General features: G+C 40.1%; 1 protein-coding gene and 1 pseudogene across 3 annotated transcripts in view; both read right to left on the minus strand.

Annotated features, from left to right (window-relative positions):
• MEGF10 (multiple EGF like domains 10) overlaps positions 1–18559 on the minus strand; it is a 393852-nt gene that overhangs the window by 278816 nt on the left and 96477 nt on the right. The window lies entirely within an intron of this gene.
• LOC116751042 lies at positions 15358–16214 on the minus strand (annotated as a pseudogene).

The raw sequence follows: 18559 nt of genomic DNA on the forward strand, positions 1-18559 counted from the left end.
GAGATTATATCGGATTATACGTGTGGGTCCTAAATGCAAACACATGTATCCTTATAAGAGGGAGATGGAGGGAGATTTGATATATACAAGAGAGAAAGCAATGTAACCATGGTGGCAGAGAGTGGAGTGATGTGGCCACAAGCCAAGGAATGCTGGCAGCCATCAGAAGGTGGAAGAGGCAATGAACAGATTTTCCCCTAGAGTTTCCAGAAGGAGTGTGGCCCTGCCCACACCTTGATGTTGGTACAGTGTTACTGATTTTAGATGTCTGGCATCCACAACTACTAAACAATACATTCTGTTTCTTCAAGCCCCCAAATAACATAACTATTCAGATAGCTCAGCATGGTTGCTAGATACAATATCAACTTAAATACTTTAAACTTACAAAATCATAAAAGGCATATTATAAAATAAAGATAAAGTGACATTCACAGTTCAAAACTATAAAGTATCTAGGAATTAATTTAGAAAAGACTGCCATGGAAAAAAATTAAAGATTCAATGAAGAATATACAGATGATCTCAGGCTTCCCTGGTGGCGCAGTGGTTGAGAGTCCGCCTGCCAATCGTGCCCCAGTCCGGGAAGATCTCACATGCCATGGAGCGGCTGGGCCTGTAAGCCATGGCCACTGAGCCTGTGCATCCGGAGCCTATGCTCCACAACGGGAGAGGCCACAACAGTGAGAGGCCTGCGTACCGCAAAAAAAAAAGAATATACAGATGATCTGAATGAAAGGAGAGACAATTCAAATTCTTGAATGAGATGACTTAATATTATAAAGATGATAAATATCCTCAATTTGATCTACATATTCAGTGCAATACCAATCAAAATGCCGGTTGCGTTTTTTGAAGAATTTATAAATTGAGTCTAAAAATTCTATAAGGGGAGACCATCAAGACGGCAGAGGAGTAAGACGTGGAGATCACCTTCCTCCTCACAAATACATCAAAAATACATCTACATGGGGAACAACTCCTGCAGAACAACTACTGAACGCTGGCAGAAGACCTCAGACTTCCCAAAAGGCAAGAAAATCCCCACATACCTGGGTAGGGCAAAAGAAAAAAGAATAAACAGAGACAAAAGAATAGGAACCAGACCTGCACCTCTGGGAGGGAGCTGTGAAGGAGGAAAAGTTTCCACACACTAGGGAGCCCCTTCACTGGCGGGGATGGGTGGTGGACAGGGAGGAAGCTTCGGAGCCACAGAGGAGAGCACAGCAACAGGGGTGCAGAGGTCAAAGTGGAGAGGTTCCCACACAGAGGATCAGCGCCGACCAGCACTCACCAGCCTGAGAGGCTTGTCTGCTCACCGGCTGGGGCGGGTGGGGGCTGGGAGCTGAGGCTCAGGCTTCAAAGGTCAGAGCCCAGAGAGAGGACTGGGGTTGGTGGCATGAACACAGACTGAAGGGGGCTAGTGCACCACAGCTGGTCAGGAGGGAGTCAGGGAAAAAGTCTGGAGCTGCCTAAGAGGCAAGAGACCATTGTTTCAGGATGTGCAAGGAGAGGGGATACAGAGCACTGCCTAAACGAGCTCCAGAGACGGGTGCGAGCCATGGCTATCAGCTCAGACCTCAGAGACAGGCATGAAATGCTAACGCTGCCGCCACTACCACCAAGAAGCCTGTGTGCAAGCACAGGTCACTATCCACACCTCCCCTCCTGGGAGCCTGTGCAGCCCACCATTGCCAGGGTCCCGTGATCCAGGGACAACTTCCCCAGGAGAACACACAGCACGCCTCAGGCTGTTGCAATGTCACGCTGGCCTCTGCCACCACAGGCTTGCCCCGCATTCCAATTATGACTACTGCACCCCTCCCTCTCCCTGGCATGAGTGAGCAAGAGAGCCCTAATCAGCCGTGGCTTTATCCTCCTCTGGTCAGGGTGGGGAACAGATGCCTGAGGGTCCCCTACATGCAGAGGCAGGGCCAAAACCAAAGCTGAAACCCAGGAGCTGTGCGAACAAAGAAGAGAAAGCAAAATTTCTCCATGCAGCCTCAGGAGCAGCAGATTAAATCCCGACAATCAACTTGATGAACCCTGCATCTGCGAAATACCTGAATAGACAACGAATGTTCCCAAAACTGAGGTGGTAGACGTTAGAAGCAATTGTAGACTTGGGGTTTGCTTTCTGCATCTGATTTGTTTCTGGTTTTTATATTTATCTTAGTTTAGTTTTGAGTGCTTGTTATCATTGGTGGATTTGTTTATTGGTCTTCTTGCTCTCTTCTTTACTTTTTAATATATTTTTTCTCTTTTTGTGAGTCCATAAGTATATGTGTCTCTGTGTGATTTTGTCTGTTGAGGTTTGCTTATACCATTTGTCCTAGGGTTCTGACTGTTCGTTTTTTTGGTTTGTTTGTTTGTTTGCTTTCTTTTTATGAGTGTGTGTATGTTTCTTTGTGTCATTTTTGTCTGTTTAGTTTTGCTTTTACTATTTGGTTTGGGGTTCTATCAGTTTGTTGGGGTTTTTTTATCCTTTTTTTCTTCTGAGCCCTGTGGCTGGCAGGGTCCTAATGCTCCGGCCAGGTGTCAGGCCTGAGCCTCCAAGATGGGAGAGCCAAGTCCAGGACATTGGACCACAACAGACCTCTGGCCCCATGTAATATCAATCAGCGAAAGCTCTTGAGATCTCCGTTTCAACACTAAGACCCAGCTCCACCCAACAGCCAGCAAGCTCCAGTGCTGGAAGACCACGCCAAACAACTAGCAAGACAGGAACACACCCCACCCACTAGCAGAGAGGCTGCCTAAAGTCATACTAAGTTCAAAGACAACCCAAAACACCACCAGACGGGCCCTGCCCACCAGAAGGACAAAATCCAGCCCCACCCACCAGAACACAGGCACCAGTCCCATCCACAAGAAAGCCTACAAAACCTCACCCACTGGGGGCAGACACCAAAAACAACAGGAACTACAAACATGCAGCCTGTGAAAAGGAAACCTCATTAAGTTAATCAGAATGAGAAGACAGAGAAATATGCAATAGATGAAGGAGCAAGGTAAAAACCCACCAGACCAAACAAATGAAGAGGACATAGGCAGTGTACCTGAAAAAGAATTCAGAGCAATGATAGTAAAGATGACCCAAACACTTAGAAATAGAATGGAGGGAATACAAGAAACGTTTAACAAGGACCTATAAGAACTACAGAGCAAGCAAACAATGATGAACAACACAATAAATGAAATTAAAAATTCTCTAGAAGGAATCAATAGCAGAATAACTGGGGCAGAAGAATGGATAAGGGACCTGGAAGATAAAATAGTGGAAATAACTGCCACAGAGCAGAAAAAAGAATGAAAAGAATTGAGGACAGTCTCAGAGACATCGGGGACAACATTAAATGCACCAACATTTGAATTATAAGGGTCCCAGAAAAAGAAAGGGACTGAGAAAATATTTGAAGAGATTAGAGTTGAAAACTGCCCTAAAATGGGAAAGGAAATAGTCAATCAAGTCCAAAAAGTGCAGAGTCTCATACAGGATAAATCCAAGGAGAAACATGCCAAGACACATATTAATCAAACTATCAAAAATTAAATACAAAGAAAAATTAGTAAAAGCAGGAAGGGAAAAACAACAAATAACATACAAGGGAATTCCCATAAGGTTAACAGCTGATCTTTCAGCAGAAGCTCTGCTAGCCAGAAGGGAGTGGCAGGACATATTTAAAGTGACGAAAGGGAAAAACCTACAACAAAGATTACTCTAACCAGCAAGGATCTCATTCAGATTCGACAGAGAAATTAAAACCTTTACAGACAAGCAAAAGCTAAGAGAATTCAGCACTACAAAACCAGCTTTACAACAAATGCTAAAGGAACTCTCTAGGCAGGAAACACAAGAGAAGGAAAACACCTACAATAACAAACCCAAAACAATTAAGAAAATGGTTATAGGAACATACATATCAATAACTACCTTAAATGTAAATGTATTCACTGCTCCAACCAAAAGACACAGACTGGCTGAACGGATACAAAAACAAGACATGTATATATGCTGTCTACAAGACACCCACTTCAGACCTATGGACACATACAGACCAAAGTGAGGGGATGGAAAAAGATATTCCATGCAAATGGAAACCAAAAGAAAGCCGGAGTAGCAATTCTCATATCAGACAAAATAGACTTTAAAATAAAGACTATTACAAGAGACAAAGAAGGACACTACATAATGATCAAGGGATCAATCCAAGAAGAAGATATAACAATTGTAAATATTTATGCACCCAACATATGAGCACCTCAATACACAGGCAAATGCTAACAGCCATAAAAGGGGAAATCGACAGTAACACAAAAATAGTAGGGGACTTTAACACCCCACTTTCACCAATGGAAAGATCATCCAAAATGAAAATAAATAAGGAAACACAAGCTTTAAGTGACACATTAAACATGATTAAACTGATATTTATAGGGCATGCCATCCAAAAACAACAGAATACACTTTCTTCTCAAGTGCTCATGGAACATTCTCCAGGATAGATCATACCTTGGGTCACAAATCAAGCCTTGGTAAATTTAAGAAATTTGAAATTGTATCAAGTATCTTTTCTGTCCACAACACTATGAGACTAGATATCAATTACAGGGGAAAAACTGTAAAAAATACAAACACATGGAGGCTAAACAACATGCTATGAAATAACCAAGAGATCACTGAAGAAATCAAAGAGGAAATCAAAAAATACTTAGAAACAAATGACAATGAAAACAAAATGACCCAAAACCTATGGGATGCAGCAAAAGCAGTTCTAAGAGGGAAGTTTATAGCAATAGAGTCCTACCTCAAGAAACAAGAAAAATCTCAAATAACAACCTAAACTTACACCTAAGCCAATTAGAGAAAGAAGAACAAAAAAACCCCAAAGTTGGCAGAAGGAAAGAAATCATAATACCAGAACTGAAATAAATGAAAAAGAAATAAAGGAAACAATAGCAGAGATCAATAAAACTAAGCTAAAAGCTGGTTCTTTGAGAACATAAACAAAGTTGATAAACCATTAGCCAGACTCATCAAGGAAAAAAGGGAGAAGACTCAAATCAACAGAATTAGAAATGAAAAAGGAGAACTAACAACTGACACTGCAGAAATACAAAGGATCATGAGAGATTACTACAAGCAACTATATGCCAATAAATGGACAACCTGGAAGAAATGGACAAATTCTTAGAAAAGTACAACCTTCCAAGACTGAACCCGAAGAAATAGAAAATATGAACAGACCAATCACAAGCACTGAAATTGAGACTGTGATTTAAAATTTTCCAACAAACACACACCAGGACCAGGTGGCTTCACAGGTGAATTCTATCAAACATTTAGAGAAGAGCTAACACCTATCCTTCTCAAACACTTCCAAAATATAGCAGAGGGAGGAACACTCCCAAAGCCATTTTACGAGGCCACCATCACCCTGATACCAAAACCAGACAAAGATGTCCCAAAAAAAGAAAACTATAGGCCAATATCACTGATAAACATAGATGCAAAACTCCTCAACAAAATACTAGCAAACAGAATCCAACAGCACATTAAAGGGATTACACACCATGATGAAGTGGGGTTTATCCCAGGAATGCAAGGATTCTTCAATATATGTAAATCAATCAATGTGATACACCATATTAACAAACTGAAGGATAAAAACCATATGATCAACTCAATACATGTAGAAAAAGCTTTTGACAAAATTCAACATGCATTTATGATAAAAACTCTACAGAAAGTAGACATAGAGGGAAACTTCCTCAACATAATAAAGGCCATATATGACAAACCCACAGCAAACATCATTCTCAGTGGTGAAAAACTGAAAGCATTTCCTCTAAGATCAGGAAGAAGACAAGGATGTCCACTCTCGCCACTATTATTCAACATAGTTTTGGAAGTCCTAGCCACAGCAATCAGAGAAGAAAAAGAAATAAAAGGAATACAGATTCGAAAAGAAGAAGTAAAGCTGTCACTGTTTGCAGATGACATGATACTATACATAGAGAATCCTAAAGATGCTACCAGAAGACTATAGAGCTAATCGATGAATTTGGTAAAGTTGCAGGATACAAAATTAATGTACAGGAATCTCTTGCATTCCTATACACTAACAACCAAATATCTGAAAGAGAAATTAAGGAAACACTCCCGTTTACCAATGCAACAAAAAGAAAAAAATACCTAGGAATAAACCTACGTAAGGAGACAAAAGACCTGTATGCAGAAAATTATAAGACACTGATGAAAGAAATTAAAGATGATATAAACAGATGGAGAGATATACCATGTTCTTGGATTGGAAGAATCAACATCGAGAAAATGACTATACTACCCAAAGCAATTTACAGATTCAATGCAATCCCTATCAAACTACCAATGGCATTTTTCACAGAACTAGAACAAAGAATTTTACAATTTGTATGGAAACACAAAAGACCCCAAACAGCCAAAGCAATCTTGAGAAAGAAAAACAGAGCTGAAGGAATCAGGCTTCTGGACTTCAGACTATACTACAAAGCTACAGTAATCAAGATAGTATGGTACTGGCACAGAAAGAGAAATATAGATCAGTGGAACAGGTTGGAAAGCCCAGAGATAAGCCCATGCACATATGGTCACCTTATCTTTGATAAAGGAGGCAAGAATATACAATGGAGAAAAGAGAGCCTCTTCAATAAATGTTGCTGGGAAAACTGGACAGCTACATCTTAAAGAATGAAATTAGAACACTTCTTAACACCATATACAAAAATAAACTCAAAATGGATTAAAGACCTAAATGTAAGGCCAGACACTATAAAACTCTTAGAGGAAAACATAGGCAGAACACTCTATGACATAAATCACAGCAAGATCCTTTTTGACTCACCTCCTAGGGAAACGGAAATAAAAACAAAAATAAACAAATGGGACCTAATGAAACTTAAAAGTTTTGTGTACAAAGGAAACCATAAAAAAGATGAAAAGACAACCCCCAGAATGGGAGAAAATATTTGCAAACGAAGAAACTGACTAAGGATTAATCTCAAAATATACAAGCAGCTCATGCAGCTCAATAATAAAAAAACAAACAACCCAATCAAAAAATGGGTGAAGACCTAAATAGACATTTCTCCAAAGAAGACATACAGATCACCAACAAACACATGAAAAGATGCTCAACATCATTAATCATTAGAGAAATGTAAATCAAAACCACAATGAGGTATCACCTCACACCCGTCAGAATGTCCATCATCAAACAAATCTACAAACAATAAATGCTGGGAGGGTGTGGAGAAAAGGGAAGCCTCTTGCATTGTTGGTGGGAATATAAATTGATACAGCCACTATGCAGAACAGTATGGAGTTCCTTAAAAAACTAAAAATAGAACTACCATATGACCCAGCAATCCCACTACTGGGCATATACCCTGAGAAAACCATAATTCAAAAAGAGCAATGCACCACAATGTTCACTGCAGCACTATTTACAATAGCCAGGACATGGAAACATGTCCATCAACAGATGAATGGATAAAGAAGATAAGGCACATATATACAATGGAATATTACTCAGCCATAAAAGGAATGAAACTGAGTTATTTGTAGTGAGGTGGATGGACCTAGAGTCTGTCATACAGATTGAAGTAAGTCAGAAACAGAAAAACTAATACCATATGCTAACATGTATATATGAAATCTATAAAAAATATGGTTATGATGAACCTAGGGACAGGACAGGAATAAAGACACAGATGTAGAGAATGGACTTGAGGACATGGGGAGGGGGAAAGGTAAGCTGGGGTGAAGTGAGAGAGTGGCATGGACATGTATACACTACCAAATGTAAAATAGATAGCTAGTGGGAAGCAGCCGCATAGCACAGGGAGATCAGCTCCGTGCTTTGTGTCCACCTAGAGGGGTAGGATTGGGAGGGTGGGAGGGAGACGCAAGAGGGTGGAGATATGGGGATACATGTGTATGTATAGCTGATTCACTTTGTATACAGCAGAAACTAACACACCATTGTAAAGCAATTATACTCCAATAAAGATGTTAAAGATAAATCGTAGAGATGAACAAACATCCACAGACAGCTAAACAATGAAAAAGAAGACTTGACAGAAATCTGCCATACCAGGCTATCAGCTGTACAATGAAGCCATTATTAAAAAAGAAAAGTGTGGTTTGCACTGAAATAACAAATAGGCCAAAGCAACAAGACAGAATGCTCAGAATCAGACCCAGTACTATTCAGAGTAAGATCCAGAGTTTGACGTGATTTCCAATTCAGGTAGCACCACAAATTAACTGGGAAATAATTAATTATTTAGAGTCAAAATTTGGAAAATTGATTCACTACATGTAGAAAAATAAAGTAATTCTTGGACCAAAAGTGATCACAAGTACATTAAAGAACCAAAGGTGAAAGACAAAACTATGAAATTAACAGGAGGAAATACAGGAGAATATCTTCATAACCTAGCAGTGGAAAAAGACTTATTAAACAAAATCCCAAAGACACAAACCATAATGACAAAAATTTATGAATTTGATTAAAGCAAAATTAAGAATCTCTAGTCAATGAACAAAATGATAGAGTTAATGGACAGAAGATCGGGAGAAGATATTTACAAAGTATAAAACTAACCAGGGACCAATATCCAGAGCATACACAGAAATCTTGCAAAGCAACTAGAAAAAGATAGGAACTTCAAAAACTTTATATATATAGACAAAAGATATGACCAAGTAATTTACAGGAAAGGAAACCAAAATGCTAAGGAGTATATAAAGAGGTAGCCTAACTAATTGGTATCAGAGAAATGCAAATTAAACCAAACCGATGTCAATTCTTCACAACTTAATCCATCAATTCAATGAAATTTCAATAAAAATCCCAGGAAGTTATTTTGTGGATGCTGACAAACTAATCCAACATTTAAATGAAGAGATAAAAGATCCAGAATAGCCAACACTATATTGAACAAGAACCAAGTCAGAATACCACCTAACATCAAAATTTACTATAAATCTACAATAATCAAGACAGTGCAGTACTGGCAAAGGAACAGACATATAGATCAATGAAACAAAATAGACTCCAGAAATAGATGTACATAAATGTGGTCAACTGATCTTTGACAAAGAAGAAAAGGTAGTTTTTTTTTAATTGAATAAATTTGACATGTAACATTAGTAAGGTATACAGTGTATTGCTTTGACACATTTGTATATCATAATATGATTTCAGACGTAGCAATATTTATCACATTATACAATTATTGTATAATATTCAACAAATACTGTTAGAACAACTAGATATCTATATACAAATAAATGAACCTAGACACAGAACTTACACCCTTTACAAAAATTAACTCAAAATGGTTCATAGACCAATATATAAAATGCAAAACCATAAAACTCTTAGAACATAACATAGAAGAAAATCTAAATGTCCTTGGGTTTCACGATGACTTTTTACATATAACACCAAAGGCATGATCCATGAAAGAAATAATTGATAAGCTGGATTTCATTAAAATTAAAAACTTCTGCTTTGCAGAAGTCAAGAGGATGAGAAGACAAGCCACAGACTGAGAGAATGTATTTATGTGCAAAAGATACATCTAATAAAGGACTGTTATCCAAAATACACATAAAACTCCTAAAACTCAACAATAAAAAAAGTAAAAACCCGATTAAAAATTGGATAAATGACCTAAAGAGACACCTCACGAGAGAAGATACACAGATGGCAAATAAGCATATAAAAAGATGCCCAACATCATATGTCATTAGGGAAATCCAAATTAAGACACTACACACCTATTAGGATGGTAGAAATCCAGAACACTGACAATACCAAATGCTGCTGAGGATGTGAAGCAGAAGGAACTCATTGCTGGTGGGAATGCAGAATGCTACAACTATTTTGGAAGACAGTATTGTGGTTTCTTACAAAACTAAACATACTCTTACCTACAATCCAACAATGGCACTTATTATTATTTACACAAATGAGTTGGAAATTTACACAAAAACCTGCACACAGATATTTGTAGTAACTTTATTCATAATTGCCATCAAGTAAAAGCTGAAAGCGCTTCCCTGGTGGCGCAGTGGTTGAGAGTCCGCCTGCCGATGCAGGGACGTGGGTTCGTGCCCTGGTCTGGGAAGATCCCACATGCCACGGAGTGGCTGGGCCCGTGAGCCATGGCCGCTGAGCCTGCGCGTCCAGAGCCTGTGCTCCACAACGGGAGAGGCCACAACTGTCAGAGGCCCGCGTACCGCAAAAAAAGAAAAAAAAAAAAACCAACCTGAAAGAGTTCAGCACCACCAAACCAGCTCTACGAGAAATGTTAAAGGGATTTCTCTAAGTAAAAAAGAAAAGGCCACAACTAAAAACATGAAAATTACAAAAGGAAAAAGCTCATTGGTAAAGGCAAGTATACAGTGAAGGTAGTAAATCAACCACATACAAAACGAGTAGGAAGGTTAAAAGACACAAGTAGTAAAATTATTTATATCCACAATAAGCAGTTAAGGGATTCACAAAACAATTAGACACAATTGTCATAACTTGGAGGTAATTAAGACATCCTTCAGTAGGTTAATGGATAAGTAAAATGTGGTACATCCAGACAATGAAATATTACTCAGCACTAAAAAGAAGTAATTAAGTTATGGAATGATATGGAGAAATCTTAAATGATATTACTAAGTTAAAGAAGCCAATCAGAAAAGGCTATATCCTATGTGATTCCAACTATGTAACATTCTGGAGAAGGCAAAACTACAGAGACAGGGAACATCAGTGATTACCAGAGGTTAGGAAGGAGAGAGGGATGAATCAGGGGAGCACAGAGGATTTTTAGGGCAGTGAGCCTATTCTGTATGATACTATAAAGGTGGACACATGTCCTTATACTTTTGTCAAAATCTATAGATTGTGCAACACCAAGAGCGAATTCCTAGTGTAAACTTTGAACTTGGGGCGATTATATGTCAATGTAGGCTCACCAATTAAAACATATGCAGGGGGCTTCCCTGGTGGCGCAGTGGTTAAGAATCTGCCTGCCAGTGCAGGGGACACGGGTTCGAGCCCTGGTCCGGGAAGATCCCACATGCCGCAGAGCAACTCAGCCCGTGCGCCACAACTACTGAGCCAGCGCTCTAGAGCCCACGAGCCACAACTACTGAGCCTGAGTGCCACAGCTACTGAAGCCTGCACGCCTAGAGCCCGTGCTCTGCAACACGAGAAAAATGAGAATGAGAAGCCTGCGCATCACAACGAAAAGTAGCCCCCGCTCACCGCAACTAGAGAAAGCCCGCACACAGCAACAAAGACCCAACGCAGCCAAAAACAAATAAATTAATTAATTAAAAGCAAAAAAACTTATGCACCACTCTCTTGCAGGATGTTGATAGTGGAGGAAGCTGGGTGGGGGCAAGTATACACCCTATTTTCCATTCAACTTTGCTGTGAACTTAAAACTGCTCTAAAAAATAAAGTTCATTTAAAAGACAAAAAACAAAATGAGGCATCACCTTGTTCCAGTAATGTGGGCAGATGCTGGAGAGATGGGTAACATCAAGTGTTGGGGAGGGAAGGATATCACGCCCTACTGGTGAGTATGTGGATGGGTGCACACTCCACGGCACAACCTGGCAAAGCTCAAGTGCCATTTGTCAGCTAATGTGTGCACATTTCTAGAACCTGTTCCTGAGTACCTACCACAAAGACAGTCTCACACACATCCGTAAGGGGACTTACAGAGAATATACATTTCAATACTGTTTGTTGGAGGCTATCTGGGTGCTCATTACCTGGAATGAGGGAAGGGAGACAAATAGGTTCAAATATGGTGACTGTAGCAGTTAGAATGCCACAGACTTGAAAACATATGGCAACATGTATAATATTAAAACAGTGAAAAAAGATATAGAATGAGCTATAGAACATAGTACCACTAAAAGTGAATTTTAAATATATGGACCCCAGTGAATGCATACAAATAAAAGGATCCACATTAAAGACATCAGAATAGTTTCCTATGTGGGAAGAGGGAAATAGGAGTAAGGAATCTGCATAAAAGTTTTAAAAAGTTAAAACAAAAAACCAAACTACATTAAACAGCAGCTTTGTGTGGACCAATGGTAATGATATGGCATAAACTAAGAAGTGTGGTTAATTTAAACCTTTGCACCTGAGCTCCAACTAAAGCTAGAGATGGATAGATTAGAGAGAGATTGATAGACAATAGAGAGATAGATGATAGATAGATAGATAGATAGATAGATAGATAGATAGATAAAAGAAAGCATTCTCTCTCCCATTATGGCCACTGAAATATCATCACTACCGCTGCCACCCCAGAGAGTTCCATTCTCAACCCATTTGACCTTAGTCTTACATGTAACTTTGAAGCTCTTTATACAAAAACAGTTAATAAGGTCTTTTATTTCAGATGTAAATACTGTCCATCTAAACTTCTACCCTCATCTCAGTAAGTCCTCTCGCATTTTCTACACCTTGTGCTGCAATTTCTGATGTCTCCCCTGCTTGCTACAACCTGATATGAACCATACACTTGGGAGAATAGAGAAAGGGTCTCCTTACCTAGAGGGAGAGAGAGCATCGTGGAGGGAAAGAACAGCATGTGCAAATGTGTGGTGGCATATAGGGCACATTTGGAGAAGCGCATTTAGATCACTGAGAACCCTGGTCTGACTGCAATTTAGAGTGAGCTCTAGGAGATGACTCTGCAGAGGGAAACAGGGTCAGATCAGTTTACAGATGATTTAAGTGAGGCTAAGGAGTTGAATTTGCACCTGAGGCAAATGCAGTCATTGAAGAATGTTAAGCAAGAACGGAGTGACTTGATTGGATTTGTATTTAGAATGATCACTCTGACTGCAGTGTGGAGAAAAGGCGGCGGGGGGGGGGGGGGGGCGAGGGGGCGGGGCGCAGGAATGAGGGAGCCAGTTAGAAGGATGTGGCCATCCTCCAGGCTACAGCATTCATTATTTAACAAAAGACCTTGGTGATGAGGCAAGAGATAGATGAGCTCCAGGCTAGACATTTACAACTGGCCTCCTGTTCACACCTCCTGGGAGAGAAGAAGATGAGCTCCAGGCCGGACATTCATTACCAGCCCCTGTTTACATTTCCTGAAGCAAGAGACAAATGGACTCCAGGACTACATATTTATGACCGGACTCCTGTCTATATTTCAAGATCTGCACCTCGATATAAAAATCAGCAGCAGGAATAGGGTAAATAACCGGACATTGGGCATTTTATGGCAGGGACACGGTGGGACTAAACCCTATTAAAGGATCAAGAGGTCACACACTTCCCATCCTTGGGGCAAGGGAGACACTACGCATGCGCAAAAGCCTTCACAGGGTCAAAATGGCAGGAGATGCCAGACCATAGTGAGTCCTGCTATCTCCTCCCAGAGGCCTTTGCGGTGGGATCCATCTTAACTTAGGGGTGCGTACGCACCCAGGGGAGGGTCCAGAAGCAAATTAGCCATAGGGTCAAAACAATATGATCGGCCAAAAAGAAGAAAAAGACCCAGGAGACTGACCCCCTTATAAAGGACTTAAACTTCCCAAAGGCGCAGCTCTCTCTCCGTCCGCCGGTGCGTCTTTCCGCGTGTACTTTGTTTTTCCAATAAACTTTTTACTTTTCTCTTTACCTTCTGCCTCCTTGCCTGAAATGTTTCTTGACAAGGAAGGTAAGAACTAGGGACCCAGCCCTTAGCTGCTGGCCCCTGTGGTCCAGTGTTTAGGACTCCCATTCCTGGAACTAAGATCTTGCTTCCTACTACTGCTTGCTGCAAGCTGCCGCTTTCTGCTGCCTGCGTCCGAAATCAGTAGCCTGACTCTCTTAGTGGATTAGGCATCCAATTGTAAAGTCAGAAGACTAGATAAAATGGTTTCCACATGTCCCTCCCAGCTCTATGATTTTCAAATCCTGCTTATTTTATATTCAATCAAAGAAGGGAGTGAGGAAGAATAAGCAGAGAAATTGGTAAATTTGTGATCAATATGCAGAACTCACAATCAGCAGACAGGAGGCATTAAAGGCTATATATGATGCTGATTGCTTGATCACTGTGAGCAAGCACACTACAATTAATGATAAAATTTTTTGATTCAGGTGAGAATCAAACTGTTTTTAAAAGTTTTAGTGTTTGAAATGGTATGGGAAAACTCTTGAATTTAATGCTGAATATTCTAAATAGGGACAGAAATATTTTAACTTCACTAGAGTCACTTCTGTGTCCCCCATCCAAAATAAGATTGGATTTGATAGGAAAATCTAGGGCATTGCCATGACAATTACCAGGCTTAATCTTAGTTCCACTTAGGCTTTATATAACTCCAACCAGATAAAACGCAGAGGGCAGTAAGTGGCAGAAATGGGTGCTCACCTCTGCCTCACTTTATCAGAGTTCCGACTCCAACAGTAAAGAAACATGACATTAAACCACTTTTACTCAACCCTGGCTGCATGTTAGAATTACCTGAGGGTCTTTTACAAATTCTTATGCCTAGGCCCCATTCCTAGAGTGTCTCACTTAATTGATCTGGAGTGAGAAGGCTTTTAAAGCTTCCCAGGCGATTTTCATGTGCAACCAGAGTTTAAAACCACTGCACCAGGTAATTATCACAGCAATTCTCAAGATGCCCCCCAGGGATGGCTGGAAGTTGGGAATGTCTTCCAAGTGGCCAGCAAACTGAATTCTTGCGTGTTTGGGTTATTTTATGGTTTGCCAAAAAAATAACAGAAATATCACATTAAAAATAAATCAATTCTATCACTGGTGTCACATCTAAAGGTTAACAGTGTTTTCATAAATCTAGTTTGGTAGTTTTATAGAGTTTTTTGGGTTTTGTTTTTTGTTTTTTAATGGAGCAAGAGGAAGTAGGAGGAAAGGGAAGGGAGGGAGGAAATGCAGAGATCACTAAGAGGGTTCTCACACAAGAGTTTGAGAACCTCTGGGTTTAAGGAGCTGGGTCCAGCATAAGGAAACAGCAGTTGTGCAGGACACCACCTGTTTCCCATCATGCCCTTGGGGGAATTTTGAGCTCTGTCATAATTATAGTCTTCTACATTATAACATGAAATCGCTAGATTTTTTTTTTTTAAGGATCGTGGATCGTAGATCGTAATACTACCAAGTGACCTAGCGAGCGCTCTCTTCTCTCTCTCTCTCTCTCTCTCTCTCTCTCTCTGAAAAAAAGCCCCAAATCAATAGAGGGTTCTTATCGCATCTTTAAAGTTTCACAAATAGGTCTTAGGAATCATCCAGCATCCTGTGGTTTCCATAGCTGGACAACTCTTAGATCTTATCAGCCTGCTGAACTGTTCCTTTTTCAGAAACATGTACCATCCAAAATGTTTCTGTTATCCTTGCTTTTAACTGTTGTGAGTGAATCAAAGCAGCTAAATTTGATATGAAGTCATCATTTCCTTCAGGATTTAACTCATCTTTCTGGGCCTGAAATACTGAACAAGCAATGCCTTGGCCTCATCCGAATCCTATGAATGTATTTTTCACCCAACAAATTCTATTTCAGTAAGAGACCCATTTTACTGAATAACAACATTGATGAGTACGTGAGAATATACATACCTCATCTTGTGATGGAAGCCCAGTATCTTGCTCTTGATCATGTTCTGTAATATGAACTATGGATAGTTTGAAATGTAGCCAGTTCCTTTCTATTTCCACACTGCTATAGACTGAATATTTGTGTTCCTCTCAAATTCATATGTTGAAACCTAATTCTCAGTGTGGTAGTATTTGGAGGTGGGGCCTTTGAGAGGTGGAGTCCTCATGAAGGGAATTAGTGACTTTATATCTATGAACCAGAAGTAGGTCCTCACCAGAAACTGAATCTGCCAGGACCTTGATCTTGGACTTTCCAGCCTCCAGAACTGTGGGAAATAAATTTCTGTTGTTTATAAGCCACTCAATTTATGGGATTCTGTTAGAGCAGCCTGAACTGACTAAGACACCATTTATCAACCCAGAGCCTCTCTTTTTCTTTCCAAGGAGACTGGGTCTACATTGATGTAATTAAAGTTCCTCCCCAGGGTTCCTCTGGGACCCTTCACAGTAACTGTGCATCCCTTCAGAGTGATGTTGACATTTTCTGGGATATCAACAGTCCAATTGCTTAGGATGGTCTTCATTCTCACAGTAGATGTGGCAAAGAGCTCAAGGTTTTTTGAAATTGATAGAGGTAGGGGTTTTATTTACACTATTCTTTCTTTTCTATCATTGTAAAATAGTACTATTATTATATAAAAATAATTATGTATTAGTTTTCTAGCACTGTCATAGCATCGTACCACAAACTAGGTGGCTTAGAACAACCAAAATTTATCGTACACGGTTCTGGAGGTCAGAAGTCTGAAATTAAGGTGTCAGGCAGGGCCCTGTTCCCCCTGAAACCTGTAGGGAAATCCCTCCTTGCCTCTCCCTAGCTTCTGGTGGTTTGCTACCAATCTTTGGTGTTCCTTGGCTTGCAGCCACATAACTCCAATGTCTTCATTGTCACATGGTGTTCTCACTACTTGCCACTGCTTTCACAAGACCATCTTTTTTTAATTTATTTTTTGGCTGCGTTGGGTCTTTGTTGCGATGCGCGGGCTTGTCATTGCAGTGGTGGAGCACGGGCTCTAGGCATGGAGGTTTCAGTAGTTGTGGCCCATGGGCTCAGTAGTTGTGGCTCACGGGCTCTAGAGCACAGGCTCAGTAGTTGTGGCGCACGGGCTTAGTTGCCCTGTGGCATGTGGGATCTTCCTGGACCAAGGATCGAACCTGTGTCCCCTGCATTGGCAGGCGGATTCTTAACCACTGCACCACCACGGAAGTCCCAAGACCATCTTCTTATAAGGACACCAGTCATGACTTTATCTTAACTAATTACATCTGCAACGACCCTATTTCCAAATACCCTCACGTTCTGAGATATTAGGGGTTAGGACTTAACATATCTTTCTGGGGGACACACTTCAACCTATTTCAATATTCAACCAGATTATTTAGAGTTTTTTTAATGTAAAAATCTGAATCTTTAAAGAAATCAATTCATTAGCCTCTACATGCCAAGATAATTTTTGAAGAAGCTGTTTCATTTCTGGTGCTCTTCACAAAAGGCCTAAAGGTGAAGTGAATCTCTGCAATGAAAAGAGAGATCCTTGACGAAATGAATATGCCCTTGGGACTATTCCTCTATAATTTATCTTCTTTTTTTTTCAATTAAAGCAAAAGAGAAAAATGGAAGGAAATTTCTCTCCTGGTTATTTTTACCAAATTTTAGTTGGGAGCTTACCTTAAAACCTTGAGTTGTGTTGGAGAGGAGAAGGTTTTTAGGGAATATGCAGTTTCCATCTTTATTACTGTGAAACCTGAGAACCTAAAAAGACTGAGGAAAAAAGCCACTCTAATTTTTGAAAGCTATTTTTTTTCTGTTTACAGTGCTTATGACAACTTGAATCAGAAAGATTTGATGATATAAAATGTCATTCCTCAAGATTTTTTATTGGTAAAATGACCCACATTTTTTTCTATGCTATTGAATGAAATTTTATCCTTCAACATATTGAACGAAAAAGAGTATCCCTATCAAGGATCTAATGTCATGAAACCAAAGAGGAAAAGTTCATATTTCTTCTTTCATATGAGCTTATAGTAAAAATACTTATGAGTAAAGAGAGAGATATAAATAGGTAGGTGGGTAAATAGCAAAATACTAAATAGTACTTTACTTTTCCAGTACTGCTGTGACAGAGTAAAGCACTATCCACACAAGCCAAGAAGACAGAGTATTGGAGTCCTCACTTCAAAGAACACATGGGGATGGGGATAGAATGGGCATGGGGATAGAATGTCTTGATGCACACTGCCCCAGCCCTAGGTGAGTGTGGTCAGGCCCATGCCTTGCAGTGACAGGTCCAACTCAAACTGCTATAAGAAAAGACAAAAAGTCTTGTAACTAATTAAACATGACTGGACAAAGTGGCTCAGCAATGTTCCCAGGATTCAGCTCTCTCACACCTTCTTTTCCCTCTGCTTTCTTTTGTGTTGGCTTGACTCTTTACATGGAGGCACTTGGCAGGCTGACTCAGCTTCAAGTCCAACAGAAAGGAAACACATTTCTGTAGTTCCAAGTGGGATCCCCAAAACTGGAATACTTGACCATCGTGAACTGTGGCCAATAGGATGAAAGTCCTTATTAGACAGCCTGAGGTCAGTGGCCACTCCAAAGTGAGGAGATTGGATCAGCATTACATGAACTCCAAAGGCTATGTGGGGGAAAGACTGCCCTACACACAATCAAGAGCTGCTCCTTGGGGCTCAGAGACTGGGTGAGCAAAACAACCAATGTCCATTTCACATGAGGATAAAGAATCCAGAAGAGGAAGAGGTCTATTTGGGGAAATGAACTGGACCTTAAGTCTCCTTTTCCAAAGTGGTGATAGACACACAATTAAATTTTACTTTTTCTGTGGTCCATCAAAAGTAGCATATC

The sequence above is a fragment of the Phocoena sinus genome, chromosome 3 (assembly GCF_008692025.1).
Source record: "Phocoena sinus isolate mPhoSin1 chromosome 3, mPhoSin1.pri, whole genome shotgun sequence".
In the NCBI taxonomy this organism is placed as follows: Eukaryota; Metazoa; Chordata; class Mammalia; order Artiodactyla; family Phocoenidae; genus Phocoena; species Phocoena sinus.